Genomic DNA, 22983 nt, shown 5'->3' on the forward strand with positions numbered 1-22983 from the left:
AACAGGCATGGAACTCCATCCCAAACTGACATCCGGCACCTGTGCAAGAAGATCCATGTGCGTTTGCATGCTTGCATTCAACATTCTGGCGGTTACACGGGTTTTTAATGTTCCAGCATTTCACATTTGCAATAGCTTACCTCGCGCTTGCATTTACATGAGATTTTGCAATGTTAAGCACGTTGATATGTTACCTAAGCAGGTGTATTCCCTAACTTTCATTACTGTACATTAATTATTTTTTGGTGTTGCGATTTTTTTCTGTCAGTGTACAATTTACAACCAGTAGATGCCTCTGAAAGAGGAAATAAATGATTCAGTTAATAATCAGCTGACAGTGACTGATGAAATGGCTAGTGTGTGTGTGAGTTGATGAGCAGGGCAGAAGTAAGTTGAACATTCCATAACCTACCATTTGTGGAAGATCTTACAGAAGTTACTGAAGCAGAAGCTGTACTTGAAATTGCTACAACTTTTGATGAACAATGACAGAGAGAATCACGAACGTAACGAAAGATTTTCGTATCTTTAGCGATGAACAACAGTTTTTTCAGTAATGGCACAACGAAAATATAAAATTTTGGTGTCTGGGACACAAAAAAGTTTCCACGCTGTCACGAAGCACGTTTGTGGCTCAACTAAATGTGTTCTGTTCAAATAATTTACTGGAATGCAGCCAGGCGACGTCTTCAACAACCGCTGATATACTTTGAAAATAGAAGGGTGTGCTCGTGTCGAAGTATCGGCGGCTGTCGACGACATCGACCGGCTGCATTGCCGTAAGTTATTTCAACATTGTATACACCGGGAGAAACTCGAGTCTCATAAATGTGCGTGCTCCAGATTTAAAGTTTCCGACCACTCTTTCGTAAACGATATCTTCTTGAATACCATCAGCTGCATTTCGAAAGTATTTACACTACTGGCCATTAAAAATGCTACACCACGAAGATGTGCTACAGACGCGAAATTTAACCGACAGGAAGAAGATGCTGTGATATGCAAATTATTAGCTTTTCAGAGCATTCACACAAGTTTGGCGCCCGTGGTGACACCTACAACGTGATGACATGAGGAGAGTTGCCAACCGATTTCTCGTACACAAACAGCAGTTGACCGGCGTTGCCTGGTGAAACGTTGTTGTGATGCCTCGTGTAAGGAGGAGAAATGCGTACATCACGTTTCTGACTTTGATAAAGGTTGGATTGTAGCTTATCGCGATTGCGGTTTATCGTATCGCGACATTGCTGCTCGCGTTGGTCGAGATCCAATGACTGTTAGCAGAATATGGAATCGGTGGGTTCAGGAGAGTAATACGGAACGCCGTGCTGTATCCCAACGGCCTCGTATCACTAGCAGTCGAGATGACAGGCATCTTATCCGCATGGCTGTCACGGATCGTTGAGCCACGTCTCCAGCCCTGAGTCAACAGATGGGGACGTTGCAAGACAACAACCATCTGCACGAACAGTTGGACGACGTTTGCAGCAGCATGGACTATCAGCTCGGAGACCACGGCTGCGGTTACCCTTGACGCTACATCACAGACAGGAGCGCCTGCGATGGTGTACTCAACGACGAACCTTGGTGCACGAATGGCAAAACGTCATTTTTTCGGAGGAATCCAGGTTCTGTGTACAGCATCATGATGGTCGCATCCGTGTTCGGCGACATCGCGGCGAACGCACATTGGATGCGTGTATTCGTCACCGCCATACTGGCGTATCACCTGGCGTGATGGTATGGGGTGCCATTGGTTACACGTCTCGGTCACCTCTTGTTCGTCTTGACGGCAGTTTGAACAGTGGACGTTACATTTCATTGTGTTACGACCCGTTGTTCTACCCTTCATTCGATCTCTGCGAAACCCTACATTTTAGCAGGATAATGGACGACTGCATGTTGCAGGTCCTGTACGGGCCTTTCTGGATACAAAAGATGTTCGACTGCTGCTCTGGCCAGCACATTCTCCACATCTTCACCAATTGAAAACGTCTGGTCAATGATGGACGAGCAACTGGCTCGTCACAATACGCCAGTCACTACTCGTGATGAACTGTGGTATCGTGCTGAAGTTGCATGGGCAGCTGTACCTGTACACGCCATCCAAGCTCTGTTTGACTCAATTCCCAGGCGTATCAAGGCCGTTATTACGGCCAGAGGTGGTTGTTCTGGTACTGATTTCAAATTACTATGCACTCAAATTGCGTGAAAATGTAATCACATGTCAGTCCTAGTATAATATATTTTTCCAATGAATACCCGTGTATCTTCTGCATTCCTTCTTGGTGTAGCAATTTTAGTGGCCAGCAGTGTATTTGACATACCAGTATTTGAGCATATAGCCCATCATGAGTATGTGATAGATAGGACAAATAGGCAAATATAGGGATAGCGATGTAAATAACATAAGAACATTTTATATACACTAAAGTAGTAACATAAAATTACTTACACCCTGCGCAAGTCTACGTCGAAAAATGTGTCCCTCAAGTATAAAATCTCTATAACAGTTAAAATGATATGGAGCTAGAAAACAACACGTCTTGAGAAATATTGTGTGGATATACTTCAAGCAACTTCAAGTGATCGAATTTGACTACAGATGCTAATTTTTTCGCGTTTTTTAAGACTTATTAAAATTTAAAAAAATACTTTTACAAAAATCTTTCATTGCCTAACCGTATTTAAGTAACATAATTAAGACAAGGTGACTAGCTAGTTTCGATTATAGGTAACGACCATTTTCTGCTCTGTAAACAAGCAAAAAAAGTAAAAATAACAGAAAATCATCATAGAAAAGCCACCTACCAAAGTAAATATACAAGATAAAAATGTTTGAAGAAGGTATAAACTACAAAGGTGTACTCTACCACTCTGGTAAAAAATGACAGTATATAACAAATGTTCAAATGTGTGTGAAATCGTATGGGACTTTAACTGCTAAGGTCATCAATCCCTAAGCTTACACACTACTTAACCTAAATTATCATAAGGACAAACGCACCCACCCATGCCCGAGGGAAGACTCGAACCTCCGCCGGGACCAGCCGCACAGTCATTGACTGCAGCGCCTGAGACCGCTCGGTTAATCCCGCGCGGTAGAACATCTTAGGTAAAAACCATCATGTATAAAACCTATATCACAATCGACTTTACAGTGTCTCATCGACAAAAATTATACGCTTTTTAATGTACCAGTATCGGTCAGTTTGTCTATTACTGTCAGCTGAATAGCATCTTCCGATACTGTCAACAGACAAGATGTTGCGTCATTCAAATGTTCAAATTCGTAAGGAGCCAAACTGCTGAGGTCCCTACACTTACACACTACTTAAACTAACTTACACTAAGGACAAAACACACACACACACACACACACACACACACACACACACACACACACACGGACCTCAGGTGGGAGGAGCCGCGTAACCCGTGCATGTCGCCTCAAACCGCGCGGCCACTCTGTGCGGCATTGCCTCATTATATAAGTATAATGAAAGTGTTATACCGCACAGACAAACGATGCATAATATATATTTTCTGTATTTCGTATTCTAAACGTGATTGTCACAAAGTTTCTCGCTTTAAAAACCAATATAGACTCTGCTTTCTATTATATGATTTGAAGATGGCCATTTAACTGGTTGAAACTAGTAATCGTTGTATTCTTCCTTGCGATCTTGGCAAATATAAAGTTTTCCAGAAGAAAGTTTTCCTAAAACACTGAAAATCTCAGGTAATCGAAATACTGTAGGCCCTCTTCTGTCCTTAATCTATATAAACAATTTAGAGGACAGTCTAAGCAGCCGTGTTACATTTATAGCAGATGATGATGTCGTTTACCATCTAATAAAATCACCAGAAGATCAAAATGAATGGTGAGAAAAGTGGCAACGATAAAAAAATGTGAGGTCCTCCAAAAGAGTCCTGAAAATATTTCGTTAAAAACTCTGTTCTACAATAAGTCATACAAACTGCTGTCAATTCTATTAAATTACTAGGGATTACAATTACGAAGAACTTAAATTGGAACCATCACATATAAACCGCTGTAACGAAGGCGACTGCGTTTTATTTTCGCAGCACTTAGAAGATGCAACTAATTCACTAAAGGAACTGCCTGTATTACGCTTGTCTGTCCTCCTCTGGAATATTGCTTACCCGACAGGGTTGCTCTTGTTGTATTATCATGAACTAGGGGAGAGAGTGTCAAGGGTATGATAAGTGAGCTGGGGTAATCAAAAAACAAAGGCTTTTTCGTCGCGGGGAGACCTTTTCTCTGTTTTAGAATCACCAATACTCAGAACTGTTGTGACAAAATAAGAGTCGTCGGAGTTCGTACAGAAAGATTTAGGTTTTCGTTTTTGCACTTGCCATTCGAGAGTGGAACTGACGAAAAATAGTTTGAAAGTGGTTCTGTGAACCTTCAGCCCAATATTTACGTGTGAATTAAAGAGTAATCATGCAGATGTAGCTACCATAATATGGTTAAACACGTATCTGTAATACTGACTTACCTTGTAATGTGTTACGAAGACAGCTGCACCAAATTCTCCTAGGTACAGCGTTAGCAACATTTTCAGTAGACGTCAATACTTCCCATTTTATGACTGCTATTTCAGCAGATCCATACTTATTTGTTGTGACTTACTCTGAGACTTTGCGTGCGCAAAATCTACTGAAACGGAATGATGTAATCTGAACATTAGTTATTCTGTGCACGTGGAAGCCTACACGCGTGGAAACGTAGCTTAACTTATGCGACGCCGTTTGTCTAGTGCGGCACTGGCCTTCATACACTCTGTGCAGCATTCGTCCATGTATCAGATAAGCAATGTTTGTGTGTTTTACTGTTTGCGCGTTATGTAATTAAGACGGAAATGAGCAGTTACCCAACAATCGCGTACACAGGTAATGCAAAATGATGTTTTAGAGTTACAAGATATTCGAAGAAGTTATTGGCCTTCTCAATTTCTGCTCAGTGGTACCATACTTAGCAGTCGGAAGTGTAAATTTCGGCACTGTTGCAAGTACCATGTTCAATTCAGACATCTGCGTAAAACACGGGACATCAACTGATGAAGGAACATTCCTTTTAGGTTTTCATTCGTCATGATTTGAAGCATTAGTTGCTACGGAAATTTTGTCTATCTCTAGTCAGTGGTCCCAAATTCCACCTGGATAGCGACTGACAGTGGAGTTGCGAACCGAAACTAATCGTGTAAAAAAGGGATATAAACTAAAATAAAAATAAATAAATTAAATTCGATTATTAAAATAAATAAAAACATATAGCAGTGGATCACCTATTCATAATATGAATTTTTCAGTCGTGTCAATTTTTTCACCTAAGTTGTGACATTCCAACAATTTCCACCTAAAAAGACTGACTTATTGTTCTCGTATTACTGCCAAGAAAGGAAAATAAAGAAAATTATTTGCGTATAATACACACATCAAAAAAAGTTTTACATCACCCCGGTTCCCAGAACTCCTGAAGATTGACACTGACTATAGATATTGTATCACACAATCCCTTTGACTGTTCAGGAATATCACTAAACCCGCCCAAAGATGAAAAAACCATGCATGAGCAGCGCCTATTAGACGCAGGGGGTCCGACAGCCGATCAGTTGCAGTTCAAAATGGTTCAAATGGCTCTGAGCACTATGGGACGTAACATCTGAGGTCATCAGTCCCCTAGAACTTAGAAATACTTAAACCTAACTAACCTAAGGACATCACACACATTCATGCCCGAGGCAGGATTCGAACCTGCGACCGTAGTAGTCGCGCAATTCCACACTGAAGCGCCTAGAACTGCTCCGTCACACCGACCGTCTCAGTTCCAGTCATTCCTCCAGGAAGGAGGTACACTGCTCATGTTGCCTGTAGTTCAACCATGCCTATAGTGCCAATAGCGCGGCTCGATTGCGCCCGCATTGTTACTTTGTACCAGGAAGGGTTCTCAACAAGGGAAGTGCCCAGGCGTCTTGGTGTGAACCAAAGCGATGTTGTTCGGTCATGGAGGAGATACAGAGAGAGACAGGAACTGTCGATGTCATGCCTCGCTCAGGTCGCCCAAGGCGTACTATGCAGTGGATGACCGCTACCTACGGATTATGGCTCGGAGGAACCCTGACAGCAACGCCACCATGTTGAGTAATGATCTTCGTGCACCCACAGACGTCGTGTTACTACTCAAACTGTGCGTAATAGGCTCCATGATGCGCGACTTCACTCCCGACGTCCATGGCAAGGTCCATCTTTGCAAACGCGACAACATGCAGCGCGGTGCAGATGGGCGGCACCAACATGGCGAATGGACCGCTCAAGACTGGCATCACGTTCTCTTCACCGATGAGTGTCGCTTATGCCTTCAACCAGACAATCGTCGGAGACGTGTTTGGAGGCAACCCGGTCAGGCTGAACGCTTTAGACACACTGTCCAGCGAGTGTAGCAAGGTGGCGGTTCCCTGCTGTTTTGGGGTGGCATTATGTGGGGCCGACGTACGCCAGTGGTGGTCATGGAAGGCGCCATAACGGCTGTACGATACGTGAATGCCATCCTCCGAGCAATAGTGCAACCATATCGACAGCATATTGGCGAGGCATTCATCTTCATGAACGACAGTTCGCGCACCCATCGTGCACATCTTGTGAATGACTTTCTTCAGGATAACGACAGCGCTCGACAAGAGTGGCGAGCATGTTCTCCAGACATGAACCCTATCGAACTTGCCTGCGATAGATTGAAAAGGGCTGTTTATGGACGATATGCCCCCCTAACCACTCTGAGGGATCTACGCAGAATCGCCATTGAGGAGTGGGACAATTTGGACCAACAGTTCAAAAATGCCTCTGAGTACTATGGTACCTAACATCTGTGGTCATCAGTCCCCTAGAACTTAGAACTACTTAAACCTAACTAACCTAAGGACATCACACACAAAATGCCCGAGGCAGGATTCGTACCTGCGACCGTAGCAGTCGCGCGGTTCCGGACTGAGCGCCTAGAACCGCGAGACCACCGCGGCCGGCGGACCAACAGTGCCTTGATGTACTTGTGGATAGTATGCCATGACGAATACAGGATGCATCAATGCAAGAGGACGTGCTACCTATTAGAGGTACCGGTTTGTACAGCAATCTGTACCACCACCTCCGAATATCTCGTTCTATGGTGGTACAACATGCGATGTGTGGTTTTCATGACCAGTGAAAAGGGCGGAAATGATGTTTATGTTGATCTCTATTCCACTTTTCTGTACAAGTTCCGGAGCTCTCGGAACCAAGGTGATGCAAAACTTTTTTTGATGTGTGTTACGCGGCGATCAAAAAGCTTCTTTTTGAGGGCCGTACAGTCCAGGATCTATATGCTAATGAAGTTAAATCGCCCCGATCACTGAGGCAATCATCCCACCGACGCTCCAGATTGGAGATAACCGTTTGGCAAAACACCGTGTCCTGCTGCTTGAAGAAATCAGTAGGTGCCTTTAGCACATCCTCGTCCGACTGTGAAACTCGACCCTAAGGACTTTTCTAAGGGATGTAAAGCATAATAATCACACGGAGAGAGACCAGGGCTGCAGGCTGCGTGCTCGAGTGTTTTCCATTTGTCCGTAATGGTAAGGCAGGCCTCTCAGATCGACCAGCGTCTTGTGTCGAATGGCTACCAGCTCGGAACTTGGCGCACCATTCCACAATGGTGGTTTTCAACAGAAATATCCCGATACGCATTCCTCATTCTCCGACAGAAGTCTATAGGTGTTTGTCCCGTGAAAGCCAAGAAAAGAATACCAGCACATTGTTCCTGTTTGGACGGACTTCATAATAACGTTGCCATAGTTCACATGCGTATACCGCATGCATGTATGAAAGACGTGAATGCCACACTAATCCCTTGCCTATATGTCAACAAAGAAGCAAGCTGCTTGGCTAAATCATATGTAGGACCTCCAGTGTTGCTCTCTATTGGACATAAAAGAAGAACTTCTTTATGAATTTTCAGTAGGACATACAGTCTTGTTGGTACGTAACCATTTTGACGTACAGAGGAGGACTTCATAACTGCAGAAGTTTTCCGTTGCACATGTCCTCTTTGGTCGTAATCAATCCTGCAGTAGGAAGAATCACTTGTCATCATACACACTACGAGATAACAAAGTGGTTGCATTTCTTCTGTCAGTCTCACTACCGCTACACCACAGTCCTCTCGTAGATTTCGAAGTACAGCCCTTTTTGTGGAGGTTAAGTTACTTCGTTAAGGAGGATTCATCAAAAGAGAATGGCAAGTTTCCTTTCTTATTTCTTCTGCAGCATCCAAAGGATGCTTCTTCAACACCACCCACAATACGTAATAAAGGCAGCGCTCTATGTTTAGGTACAAAATTAATTCCCTTGCTTAACACAGACAGCGTTGCATCATCCAAGTTTTTTCCGTGAAATTGACAACAGAACGTCATGCAGTTATCCCTTGTGGAGGCGACGGCAGTGGCAACAGATGATCAAATTTTGACATCTACCGAAAGCTTGCATTCTTATAGATACAACCGAACTTGACCAAAGTCACTATATCAGTCCAGTTCTATGGTACAGGAGAAAGATGAGTTGCAACCTTTAAATTTAACTGGTACAATTCTTCTGAAATGGCGTCCAGCCTTCATCTTGTATAGCAAATTTCTCTTTAACAACTGCATTAGTAGCGTTTCTCAGTGATGTTCCGTACATCGACAGTCTTAATAAAACGTGTCATTTGGCCAATTTTGCTATTAAGCCATGGTCCCAACATCTCAATAGTAAAGCTTTCGGAACTTGGAGAAAAATACTACGGACCATGGGCTGAATACGTAGAAAGCTGTGAGCGATTAAGTGGCGCGGCCTTCGGTTATAGCTAGTACAGCGCACCAGTTTCACGAAAATCAGATCAGACCACCATCTTCTCCGTTCCAAGAATGTCTGAAAGAAGTGAGTAATTGTGCTTCTTTACACATTCTAGATATTGTTTGGAACATTACTACACTGAGAATTAATTATGCTGGTCTACACGTTATTTTTATGTAGTGGGATGTACATGCCCCAGAAAACTTCATGGAATGTAAACATGAAACCATTACATGCGATAACCGAAATTTTATCTTGAAAATTTTCATACGACATTTCATGTTTTTCACGATCGAGGAATAAATGTATTTTAATACAAATTTTTACACTTTTGCCCTCATAAAATCATTTTGAAAACAAAAAAAAAATTACTTTGAAAAATCCTACGTTCAAATGAAAATACGGTCAACTCAAAAAAGAAAAAAAATGCTTGCGAAAATAAATTATTGATCATGACCGAATACAGATTTTAACCTTTAATTATTGGTATATGGGTAAAATGACTTTTAAACATGAAAAGATTTTTAAAATGAAAATTATCGCTAACGAGCAAATTTGCCAGTTTTGGCCACGGTATGAACGTCTCATTGTTCATCAGTGGCCATGTGTACTTCAAATAATGTATTTTCTAGTCGATGGATTAATTGACATTTTTGTTATAACATGTGTCAGTGACACGGAGCATAAACGGTCTTGGAAATGTAATGTTAGAGTTAATGTACCGGAAGTGGGTTAATGTGCTCAGAACAAGGCGAATCGTATTCTGAATAGATGTTACTGCAAACTGAAATTAGATAAATGCGCTAATTTGAAATTATATGCAATTATAAACGAGATATTTCCAAGATAAAAGTCATATCGTGTTACTACCACACTAGGAAAGTGCCTCTATTTATATTAGTAATTGTAAGAAAAAGACTTTTCCGTACTATAAAACCGAAAACGATTTTTTAACTGTCAGCACTTTTCCATGTTTCTTTCCATAAGCGTCGTTCAGGATACCACCATCGAATCGGTAAATCATACCAGAAAACTGTACAAATACGTTAAGTTTTGAAAGGTCTCTTTAAATGTGTGTCCTCTTTCGTTGTACTCAATCGCAGACGCATGGGAATAAAAGGGTTGTTGTGGGCATCATTCTAAAGACTGGTTTGATGCAGCTCTCCGAGATGTGCAAGTTTCTTTTCTCCGAATAACTACTACAACCTACATCCTTCTGAATCCACTTACTGCATTCATCTCCTGGTCTCCCTCTATAACTTTTACCCACAACACTTCCCTGCACTACTAAATTGGTGATCCCATGATCTCTCCCATTGTGCCCCATCAACCAGTCCCTTCTTCGAAACAGGTTGTACCATAAACATCTTCTATCACCAGCTCTACTCAGTACCTCCTCATTATTTACGTGACCTTCCCATCTAATCTTCAGCATTCTTCTGTAGCACTACATTTCAGAAGCTTCTGTCTGTTCTTATGTAAATTGTTTGTCCGTGTTTCACTTCCATACATGGGTACAAACACCTTCAGAAAAGACTTCCTAGCACTTAAACCTGTATTCGACCTTAACAAATTTCTCTTCTTCGGAAACGGTTTTCTTGTCATTGCCAATATACATTTTATATCCTCTTTGTTTAGGCCATCATTTTGCTGCCCATGTAGCGAAACCTATACTCTACTTTAAGTGTCTCGTTTCCTAATGCAATTCCTTCTGCACCATCTTATTTAATTCGATTACATGTTGATGTTCATCTTATATCTACCTTTCAAGGCACTGTCTATTCCGTTCAACTGCTCTTCCACATATTTTGCTGTCTCTTAGAGAATTACTTCAGCGTCAAATCTTAAGGTTTTTATCTCTTCTCCCTGAACTTTAATTCCTACTCCAAATTTTCGTTTGGTACCCTTTACTACTTGCTCAATGTAGACATTGAAGAACATAAAGGATATGCTACAATCTTGTTTCAGTCCCTCCTCAACCACTGCTTCCCTTTCATGGCTATGGATACTTATGACTGCCGTCTGATTTCTATGAAAATTGTAAATAGCCTTTCGCTCCCTGTATTTTACCCCTGCTACCTTCAGAACTTCAAAGAGAGTGTTCTAGTCAACATTGTCAAAGCTCTCTTCATGAGCGTAAGTCTACAACTGCTATGCACGTAGGTCTGCCTTTACGTAGCCTATCTTCGAAGACAACTCGTAGGGTCAGTATTACCTCACGTGGCCCTACAGTTCTCCGAAATCCAAACTGATCTTTTCCGTGGTCGGCTTCTACCGGTTTTCCAATTCTTTTGTAAAGAACTCGTGTTCGTATTTTTCAAACGTGACTTATTAAACTGGTACTTCGGTAATATTCATACCCATCAACACCTGATTTTTTTTTTTTTTTTTGGAATTGGAATTATTACATTATTCTTGAAGTCTGAGGATATTTTGCTCGTCTCATATACCTTATACACCAGATGGAAGAGTTTTGTCATGGCTGTCTCTCCAAAGGCAATCAATAGTTCTGACGGAATGTCGTCCACCCCTGGGGCCTAGTTTTGACTTAGGTCTTTCAGTGCTGTGTCAAATTCTTCTCACAGTATTATACCTCCAATTGCATCTTCATCTACGTCCTCTTCCTTTTCCACAACATTCCTTCAAATGCATGTCCCCTGTGTAGACCTTCTATGTACCCCTTTTACTTTCCAGCTTTCCCTTTTGTGCTTATTGCAGGATTTTCATCTGATCTCTTGATATTCATGCAGCTGCTTCTCTTTTCTTCGAAAATCTCTTTAATTTACCTGTAGGCGGTATGTGTTTTTCTTCTAGTGAATGTGCTTCTAAATCCATACATTTATCATGTAACCATTCCTGTTTAGCCACTTTGCACTTCATGTCAATCTCATTTCTTATACGTTTCTATTCTCTATCATTTACTGCATTTTTAAATTTTCTCATTTCATCAATTAAATTTAATATCTCCTGTGATATCCAAGGATTTGCACTTGGCCTTGTCTTTTTACCTATTTAATCCTTTGTTCCCTTTACTATTTCACCTTTTAAAGTAATCCATTTGTCTTCTACTGTACTCCTTTCCCCGTTCTAGTCAATCGTTGCCTAATGCTCCTCTGAAATTTTCAACAAAATCTGGTTCTTTCAGTTTAACCAAGTCCGATCTCCTTAATTTCCTTTCTTTTTGCAATTTCTTCAGTTTTAATCTACAGTTCATAATCAATAAATTGTTATCAGATTCTACATCTGCCCCTGGAAATGTCTTACAACTGAACATCTGGTTCCGAAATCTCTGTACTACTATTACAACATCTGGTTCTGAAATCTTTGTCTTACCATTATACACTCAATTTGAAACCTTCCAGTGCCTCCAGGTCTCTTCCACGCATACATATCCGTATTTCATGATTTTTAAGCCAAGTGTTAGCGATGATTAAATTATGCTTTGTGTAAATTTCTAGCAGACGAATTCCTCGTTCACTCCTTTCCCCCATCCATATTCACCTAACATTTTTCCGTCTCTTCCTTTTCCGACTATCGAATTTCACTCCTCCATCACAACTAAATTTTTGTCTTAAGTACATAAATAATTTCTTTTATCTCATCACACACTTCTTCAGTCTCTTCATCATCAGCGGAGCTAGTTGGCATATAAACGTGTATAGGTGTAGGCTTCGTATCTATCTTGGCTACGATAATGGGTTCACTATGTTGCTCATAGTAGCTGACCCGCATTCCTGTTTTCTTATGCATTATTAAACCCACTCCTGCATTATCCCTATGCGACTTTGTATTTATAATCCTGTATTCACCTGACCAGAAGTCCTGTCACGCCTGCCACCGAACTTCATCAATTCCCACTGCATCTAACTTCAACCTATTCATTTGCCCTTTGAAAAATTTCTAACCGAACTGCGAAATTAAGGGATCTAACATTCCACACTCCGATCTGGAGAACGCCAGTTTTCGTTCTTCTGATGACGACATCCCCTGGGTAGTCCCTGCCTGGAGATCCGAATGGGGGACTGTTTCACGTCCGAAATGTTTTACCCAAGAGGACACCATCATCACTTAACTACACACTAGACCTACAGGTTCTCGGGAAAAATTACTGCTGTAGTTTACCCTTGCTTTCAGCCGTTCGCAGTGATTGATTGGTTGACTGATTTTTATTTTGTCCCATTTGATTACATTTTGTACAAAGTGTGTACTAGTAATATAGGACAAGTCAACTTAAACCTATTTTCTTACAATTTTAACGTATTTATTACAATTTAATACATCAAAGTGGCAATTCTTATAATAATATTGCATACATTTTTCACCCATTTTTTAGGTCCTGGAAATTATTTCTATACTACATTATATTCATATTTGCATTTTTCTCTCAGTATCCATATTCTAAAGTTATTTACATATATAATATGTTCAGTTAGTTACAATACCTCTACAACAGTACTGTAGTATTTTTCATTCATTTTTACATATACTCTTATAAACTATAAACTTCTTTTTTCCATTAAATAATCCTTTAAAAGTTTTTGGAATGTCTTTTTGCGCACATTGTTCTGTGAACTCTTTGGAATTCACATTATGAGTTTGACACCCGAGTATCGAGGACCTTTTTTATCATCTTTCAGTTGGTGTTGTATACTTCTCAGCTGGCCTTTATTTCTTATTTTATATGTATGTACATCTGAATTTCTTTTTAGTGCCTCATTTCCTTTTATTAATGATACTATTGTTTCGTAAATGTATAGAGATGGAAATGACAGTATTTTTAGACAATGGAAAACAGTTCTGCATGAGTCTCTTTATTTCTTGGTCAAGAGGGTCCTAAACAGCTTTTTTTGCATTATAAATATTCTTCTTGTATTTTTGCTGCTGGAATTTCCCCAAACAGTAATTCCATATTTTAGGTATGGCTCAAATATAGCATGGTACACTGTATGTAGAAGCTCCTTGTTGGCATAATGTGCAAGCTACTTCATAAAAAAATTGCAGTTCTTAATTTACAGCAAACATTATCTATTTGTTGACTTCACTGGAGATTATTGTCAACTGTAACCCCAAAAATTTAATAGTGGTAACTTCTTCCAGTCTTGTTTCATCTATGAATATATCTATGTGTTCTTCTTTTTCTCTATTTGTGCACACCATGATCATTGTCTTTTTTAGATTTAAAATTAAGTCTTTTGTTTAAGCCACTGTACTGTGTTATTTATTGACATAAACGCATTTCTTTCCAGTGTTTCCATATTTTTTCTGCATTCATAAGTCTCATGTCATCTGCATATAGTATTTTCTTATCTGTCTCACTGACATTTACAGGGTGGGTCACTAATTATTGAAACCAAGAGTAACTGCGTAAGTATGACAGAAGCTGAAAAGTTTGTCAGACAAAAGTTGCATGGGACAATGGGGGGCCACAATATGATGTTGGTTTTTTGTTGCTAGGTGGGGTCGCTTCAGAGATATGAGGGTCAACTTTGGTTTTGTAAATGGGATGCTATAGTTTGGTTCTTATTTTCTGATAGTAGCTATCGAGACGAATCCAATGATGTGTAACAGTAAGGTCTTCGAAGCTCAACGAAGATAAAAAAAGGTGGCATGAACGTCCATTTAGAGAAGGTGGTCGAAGTGATGAACATTGGTATCAATGCAGTGGTGCAATCTTCTTATCATGGATTGTCTGGTATTCCTTATCACATTGGCACTTAACATAGCACATGCTCGGACAATTTCTCTCTCGCATATCTTCAGGTGTAGTGGGAACGTCTTTATCAACAATATCTTTTACGAATCTCCACAAGAAAAAATCCAGTGGTGTCAAGTTTGGCGAACGAGCCGGCCACGATACATCTCCTCCGCGTCCAATCCAACGATTTGGGAATTGTTTCTGCAACTCATTTCCAGCCATCAGCGAAAAATATGCCGAACACCCATCGTATTCTCTTCCTTGTTCCTAAAGGTATTTCTTCCAATAACAGACCTTCTGTTTCTTGCAGGAATGTGGTGTACCTCCTACCATTAAGATTTCCTTAGATGAAATAGGGACCTACAATTCTGCCCTCCACACCATACATTCACCGACCACTGTTTTTGGTGTTCAACAGATAACATGGATTTTCAGTTGCCCAATAATGCATGTTATGCAAATTAACATTTCTATGGTTCGTGAATGTAGTCTCGTCAGTAAATAAAATAAAATTAATAAATGTGTCATCCCTCTTATTGTGAGGTTGAGCCCATCGGCAGAATTCGATGCGATGCATACAATCCGTACCAGTTAATTCTTGGTGGAGACTGAGATGGTATGGATGGTATTTACTGCGATGCAGAACACGAACAACACTACTGTGGCTCACGCCAGATTTCCTAGCGGTTTGACACGTACTAACACAAGGATCTCGAACCACAGTGGCAAGAGTAACAATTTCCTTTTCTTCGTCAGTAACTTTCCTTTGCCGGATATGTATCCGATACGTTTAAGATCCAGTTGTTCTTAGTTCGTAATAAACTCATTTAAATATACGACGTGTAGGGTGAGTACGTTGAGGATATATGTCAGTGTATCAGTCTCTAGTTCTCACTGAATTTCGTTGGCATTCTCCGTGAATGAGAAGCATACCGACTTGTCCTTCGAGGAATACATAATTCACATTCGCTTTATTCGACGATACTAGTATTACCGTTCCTATTATTGTTGTATTTCGAAACTTTCAAATGGTGTTTACATGTCAATGGCACGTTAGAAGGATACGCCGTATTCTGCGAATATTTACTATTTGCACGATATATGAGAGACAATTGTCAGAGCATGTGTTTCGATAAGCGCCGAAGTGATAACGAAAACCATTCAATTCATAACGAGAAGATCGCAACACTGCATTCATACCAATGGTCATCACGTCGAACCCCTTCTGTAAATGGACGTTCATGCCACGTTTTTGACCTTCAAAGACCTTACTGCTACACGTCATTGGATTCGCCATCAGAAAATAAGTACCAAACTATAGCATCCCACTTAAAAAAAAAGTTGAGCTTCATATCTCTGACTAGACCCCACCTAGAAACACCGGCCGGTGTGTGGCCGAGCGGTTCTACGCGCTTCAGTCTAGAACCGCACGACCGCTACCGTCGGAGGTTCGAATCTTGCCTCGGGCATGGCTGTGTGTGATGTCCTTAGGTTAGTTAGGTTTAAGTTGTTATAAGTTCTAAGGGACTGATGACCTCAAATGTTAAGTCCCATAGTGCTCAGAGTCATATGAACCATATGAACCACCTAGCAACAAAAAACCAATGTCATATTATGGCCCCCGTTGTCCCATGCAAAATTTGTCCCACAAACTTTTCAGCTACTGTAATATTTTCGGAGTTATTCTAGGTGGCAATAGTTAGTGACTCAACCTGTATATTACTTAGAAATAGGTTGAACAGAAGTGGGTCAAGTACAGATCCTTGAGGCACTCTGTACTTAATATCTCTGATTTCAGATCTACATCCAATTTCTGTTTCCACATACTGCGCTCTGTTGCTGTGTATGATTTTATTCACTTGGCTGCATGTCCACGAATACCATAGCTTTCAAGTTTTTCAGTAAGTGTAGCATGGGTGATTGTGTCAAACGCTTTAGACAAATCCAGAAACATAGTAGACACAAGTTTCTTTTGTCTAATGCATCTATAACGGATTCTGTGAGGCTTGAGATAGCGATTTCTGTATATTTCCTGTTTTGGAAGCCATGTTGACCTGGAATCAGAAGACAGTGTTTCTCTAGGAATGTGGTCAACCTGCTATGCATAAGTATCTCTAGTATTTTTGAGAAACCAGAGATTAAAGACACTAGTCTGTAATCATTTGGATCATTTTTGTTCCCTTTCTTAAATATTAGTCCTGCTTTGCTTTCTTTCAATTTTTCTAGGATTACTCCCTCTCTAAATGAGTGATTTGCAATATCCAAAAGAGGTTTGATTATTTCTTCATTCACATGTATTATTAAATAATTTAATACTTCATCATCTCGTGCAGACTTTTTGGGTTTTAATTTCTGGATTATTTTTATGAGTTCTGTTTTTGTCACTGGTTCCAGGAACAGTGAGTGGGGTGGTTGGCCAAGTGTTTCTGCATGATTCGACCACTGATCATTTGTTTCCCCTTTTCACTTTTGTATGGCATCTATAAAGTTGTTGTTTAGTATATTAGCAATTTTTGTTCCATCCGTAACTATATTCTCATCAGTTCTCATTGACTTAACAAAGTTGCTGTTTTTTTACACTTTTTTGGCTGTTGATTATATCCCATGTCGTTTTACTTTTTTGATTTGAATTTGCTATGGCTTTGTTTATTGAAATGGCTTTTGCTTCTCTTATTAATTGCCTGTTCTTCTTCTGATATTGTTTACATGCCTCCATATTCCCTGCTTGTCTGAATTCCTTCACTCTAGTCCTGAGTTCAATTATTTCTTTTGTAAACAATTTCTTACTGTGATCCCGCTTTCTCTGATAGGCTACTTTAGGGAAGACTACATGAAAGTGATGCATTAGTGTGTTAAGAAATTCATCGTACTTCCCATTTGCACCTTGTGCCTGCATTGGTTTGGTTCATTCTTCTTTCCTCAGTGTTGTTTTGAAAATTTTCATGTTTTGTACATTGATAATCCTCACTCCTTTCTTATCTTGCATTTCTTCTGTTTTTGAGCTCCTGTTTATGTGAATGTGGATTATTAACCCATTATGGTCAGAGATTTCTGTCTGTATAACTTTTGCTTCATATTTACTATTTTCAATATTTGTGATTATGATGGTCTGACTATATTCAGTCACTCTTGTAGGTACATCTATTATTGTTTTCGTGTTACACTGTAATAATGTCTCTTTCAATTTTTGTTTTGGTTTTGATTCTTTACTCCTAGCTATGTTATGGTCTTCACATATTACAACATCTTTCATTTTAATCTGCAGTAATAATTTTTCTAGATTTTTTAGAAATGTTGTAATGTTACAACTTGGGGACCTGTGTACACAGATAATTCTAAGCTCTTCACTCATTACACCAGTAATTTCAACATCTTTCTCAATGCAAGATGGAAGGTTTACATCTTTACAGTACTCAGTACCTTGTAGACTTCCAATTTGCTTCTTGTATATAGCAGCACCTCCGCCTTTATGTTTTGCTCTATAGAAATAATTAATGAAATCATAGTCTCTTATTATTAGGCTGCTAGTTTCTGCTTCATTTAGCCCATGCTCACTGATCCATAATACATCCGTCACAGCAAGGCAGTTTTGGTCGGTGTTACAAGGCCAGATCAGTCAATCACCCAGACTGTTGCTCCTGCAACTACTGAAGACATTCGCTAACCACATGTTTGTCCGGCCTCTCAACAGACACACCTGCGGCTATCTGTATCTCTCAGGCACGGAAGCCACCCCACCGATGGCAGGTCCATATTTCATGGGAGGGGGGGGAGGGGGGAGGGGATATATGCACATACTCATAGAAACATTGTGAAGTCTAGTTTTTCACTCCATCTTTCTAAATCACTAAAATTTTGTTCTGGGATCTGGAACATTACCTACTGTATTGCTCTTACTAGTCACAGCACTACAGTTAAATTATTCACTTTAAAATTAATGACTTATTACACGCAGCATATGTAAGAAGAGAGTTGCAATAGTATGTTGATACATCATTACAGAGCTGCACGGAAGTCTATCGAGAACATCTCAGAATTTTTAAAGAAAGACCCATTTGGCATTTGTATTTGGTCATTAAGGAGGCATTATTGTTCATCACTGTTGAAACTTCATTCACATTATCTCGAGTGGTTTCAATCCCCTGAACGCCGCAAGCAAAACGTAAAATCTAGAGGCTGCTTTCGCTGTTGTTCCCTGTGTACAGGTCGTTTCACAATTATTACTGCAGGTTTCTAGAGGTTGCAGAGGGGACTTGGTTCATTTCCGGACATGGGTTCGTTATCAAAGCTTAGTAGATGAAGTTTGCTCTAGAATCCGTCTGTGATAGAAATTGTGAGACATCCTGCCTTTTTTAGTGAGTAGATGGGTAGTTTATGAGTAGAAAAGTGAGCCTCAGTAATTCATGTCCGTTATATGTTGTTTACACATCATTCCACTTGCTACAAAGTGACAGATGTTACCAATATTATTACATTATTGTGTGTTGATTTTGTGTGTGGGTTTGTTTCGTGTTATGTTGTCAATTTGATTCTTTAGAAGCTTGTTGTTTGCTGTAAAGCTTATTTTGTTGCTAATGTAGTGCACTAAGTTTTCGGCTTTGTGAATGCTTGAAACTTCAGCTGCAGGGAATTTGTTACTCGGCTGTAAGAAAAAGTCCTTGCACGTGCAAGGGTATGCAGAAAAATATATGGAAAGAATGCATGTACGCATGGGCTTGCTGGTGTTCAGGAGTTCACGTTTTGCCTCACTGCGCAAGCAGTCTGCTACGAATCTCCATCTTTCTTGGAACCTTTCCCCCGTTTATTGTGATGAAAAGACGACAGAGAAGAAAACTTAGATGAGACTGTAAGCAAAGAAGTATCCAAATAACAGAGTACGAAAAATGCAAAGTGACGACAAGGATTTGTTTGCAAATTTTAGAAGGTAGTCACAGCGAGATTTTAGATTTTCTCCTTGGGAAATAGCAGCTATAAGGCGGGCAATAACATTTAGTTAGCTAACTGACGACTTATATACCAGTTTGAACTGTTTGTTTTGCATTTAAAAACAAAGCATTTCAGTGATTATTTCTGAAACTGAGAAATACGTGAGGGAGTTTCTTGGTCGTTATGTGAAAGTTAACTAACTCATTTCAATTTTATTTCATAAAAAAGTTGTTTACACAACTTTAATCATGAAAGATTGTATGTAGATTAACATCCACGGCTCTTTACCAACTTTGACTCCATGCGTAACCGTTTGCCTAGCGACTGTATATTATTATAAGGAAGGATAGGAATACAGCAATCAGTCGCAATCTCTTTGATTTTTTAATTGTTCTTGCATATCCGATTTGAGCTATAAACAGCCGTCTTCAGTGCATTTGAGTAAGTTATAATCCAACAAACTCCCAGCAGTACACACCACCACACGACTATTGGTGTACAGGCAGGAGGACATGCATTGCTAAGGGTTTGTTGAATATAACTCACTCAAATGCACTGAGGCTGACTATTTATAGCTGTAATCTGGATGTGCAAGAACAATAAAAGAAGAGTAATGAAAAACCCATGGGACTTCGACTGACTGCTGTATTCGTACCCATCCCTATGCACGCACTCGACCAATATGGGGATATCACAGAAGCTAGAATCCACGCACTCGGCAAATATGGGAACATCACAGAAGCTAGAATCCACTAGAACGGAGGTTGTGTTTTCTAATTTTGTATTTTTTGCACCGTCAACGTCCTTCATTTCTGTTTCTAGTAGTTTGTTGAGAAGATACACATACCCCATAATTTCTTTTGTTCAGATGTCAGATGTCAGGCTCCTCAATAATTGAGGAGCCTCACATTCGAACTAAAGAAATGATGGGGGATGTGTAGCTTTTCAACAAGCTGCTAGAAACAGGTTGGGACATTAAACCACCATACATTGAATATTTATCCACATCTTTGATATACACTTTTGATAAATTTCTGGCTATCCTTCTCTTTTTCCGACTTCGAAACTTACGGTATCTTATCCTTTACAGTAAAATGATCGTAGATCGTTATCTAATACTTGACACACAGGGCATCGCATCTCAAATTTTTATTGAAATAATCTTTAGAACTGGCATTCCATACGACTTTCCAGAATCTGTAATCATCTATAAATTGAAGTGTACGTCTTTTGGAGTCTACCGGCGTTAATACACACACATCGCTTCACAGAATAACCTCAACACGCTACACAACCAAACACACGTGGGTCCCAGTTGCCTGTCGTCTGCTAAAAAGCACAGGAATTCCCACCGAAGGTAGTAAGTACTGTACGCACGGCCTCAATTTCCAGGAAATTACGTAGGCAGAAATGCGCATGAGTAATTGAGTTGTTGGAAAGTTATGCGCATGAAAAAAGCTGAACACAAGAAAGCTATTGTGTGGGCGCACCGCCGGCCGAAGTGGCCGTGCGGTTCTAGGCGCTGCAGTCTGGAACCGAGCGACCGCTACGGTCGCAGGTTCGAATCCTGCCTCGGGCATGGATGTGTGTGATGTCCTTAGGTTAGTTAGGTTTAATTAGTTCTAAGTTATACGCAACTGATGACCTCAGAAGTTAAGTCGCATAGTGCTCAGAGCCTTTTTTTTTGGACGCACCTTAACTGTAATAATTTTATGCTATCTGCCGATTTAAATTGTGCAGTTGTTCAACTTTTCTTTAGTTTTCAGTACATTCAACGCAATGTGCGTTCCACTTTTGAATTCCGTGAAAAGGGCTGGTACGGTGGGTCTGGGAAGACGTGAGCTTGGTCGTGGGCTTGTCAGCAGGTAGGGAGGCAGCCGTGTGAACAGGTTACGTGTCGCCTGGCGCCACAATATGAGCGGCATGTCGTAAACAGCACATGTTAATCTCCACTCCAGACGCCTGGCGGCGGTTAGCACTCGCGCCTGCCTACCGCTAAGTGTAGAATAATCTAATTGGCCGCCTAAAAATGGCCGTTTTATCGAAGCAGCGCGAAACAGACTCCAGACTGTACGCAGAAGTACGACTATGTTCGGAAAGAAGAAGCGGATTTTAATTTCGATTTCAGAAGGAATTTTAAAAGTGGTTTTTTTCATCTTTATTCCTTGGAGTGGAATGTGTCGTGTTTTTGTCTCTTTTATTCAATCGTTCTTCTCAGAAAACGAGAGAAAGTACTCAGCGCGATAATCCATATAATTTGGAGTATGTTTTTACTCTTCTCCTAGCAGCAGCATTGCCTACTACCTGTCAGTGTCTCTATGTTATACAAGTTCTATATATTCATATCTGTTATTATTATTCACGCTTGGATCCTGGGACTTGGCGATGTGCAACTTGTCAGACCAACTGTCCAGTCGCGAACGTTGTGCCTAAAAAAAGTGCCTACCTCGGAAATCTATTTGAGTTATCCTTTCTTCCTTCAGACCTTTTACTGCTCCAGTTTATTATTATTATTTTAGTTTTGCTACGAGCTTCGTAGAATTTCACAAACTGTCTAGTTGATGTGCTTCCTTCCATTCATTTAATATGCCCAGAGAAATTTATCCCCCATTTTTTTCATATTCGAATAAATGTTGCTATACTATTCTATTTATTATTTGCTCTTTGTCTCTATGTTCCTCCCGAAGTATAATTTGGAACTAAAATTTTTCCCAATTGATTTTCGGTCCGTCATTTGGATTTCCTCAATGTTCCTCCTTCTGTTTAAAATCACTGTTTCAGCACCCTAAAGACACTCTGATATGGCGACTGCGGTATACTGTCTCAGTTTGGAGTACATGGCGAGGCATTTTTTGTTAAATAAGACTGTTTCCATTTTGTGACAACGAATTTGATGAATAAATGTTTTCCAGGCCAGTTTCCTAAAGGGTTTCATCTAAATATTTGAACTGAGAAACTCTCTCGATATTGTCGTATTTATTTTTTAAAATTTTGGGCTCCAGGTTGTTGCCAGAATGTATTTTGTTTTTTTTCAAGCCCTACTCTTTCTTTAGGAATTTTTATTTGTTTTTGTGCTATTCGAATATCCTGAAATAGAATCACCAACTCATCTGGAAAAGCTAAGCGGTTTCTCCTAATCTTGGGTCATGAAATGTATTCGCAGTTGCTGATGTGGACAACCATCAACTATATAATAAAATGACGACAGTGCAAATTTGTGCCGGACTGGGACTCGAACCCGGTTCTCCCGCTGATCGCGAGCGGTTGCCTTACATTTTTTTAAAATCTCATTTTGATAGTTATAGGTCGCTGTATTTGTTCAGCGCAGACATTCCATGACGCTAGTTCAAGTTCATCATTGACAAATTCACTCATTCTTTTTATTTATTTATTTTTGTTACTGAGGGCAGCTATCCCTCTGACCGAACACTCTGAGCTACCGTGCCGGCTATAATTTTGTTCGTCACTGTTCG

The 22983-nt window shown here is 40.1% G+C and overlaps 1 protein-coding gene across 1 annotated transcript in view; it reads right to left on the minus strand.

Annotated features, from left to right (window-relative positions):
• Positions 1 to 4791, minus strand: part of LOC126353953 (adenylate cyclase type 9) — a 218207-nt gene extending 213416 nt beyond the window's left edge. Inside the window, exon 1 of the mRNA XM_050003253.1 lies at positions 4524 to 4791. The gene's annotated coding sequence lies outside the window, so the exon portion shown is untranslated. The remainder of the gene's footprint in view (positions 1 to 4523) is intronic.
• Between the last annotated feature and the right edge of the window lie 18192 nt (positions 4792 to 22983).

Source organism: Schistocerca gregaria, chromosome 3, assembly GCF_023897955.1.
Source record: "Schistocerca gregaria isolate iqSchGreg1 chromosome 3, iqSchGreg1.2, whole genome shotgun sequence".
Classification (NCBI taxonomy): Eukaryota; Metazoa; Arthropoda; class Insecta; order Orthoptera; family Acrididae; genus Schistocerca; species Schistocerca gregaria.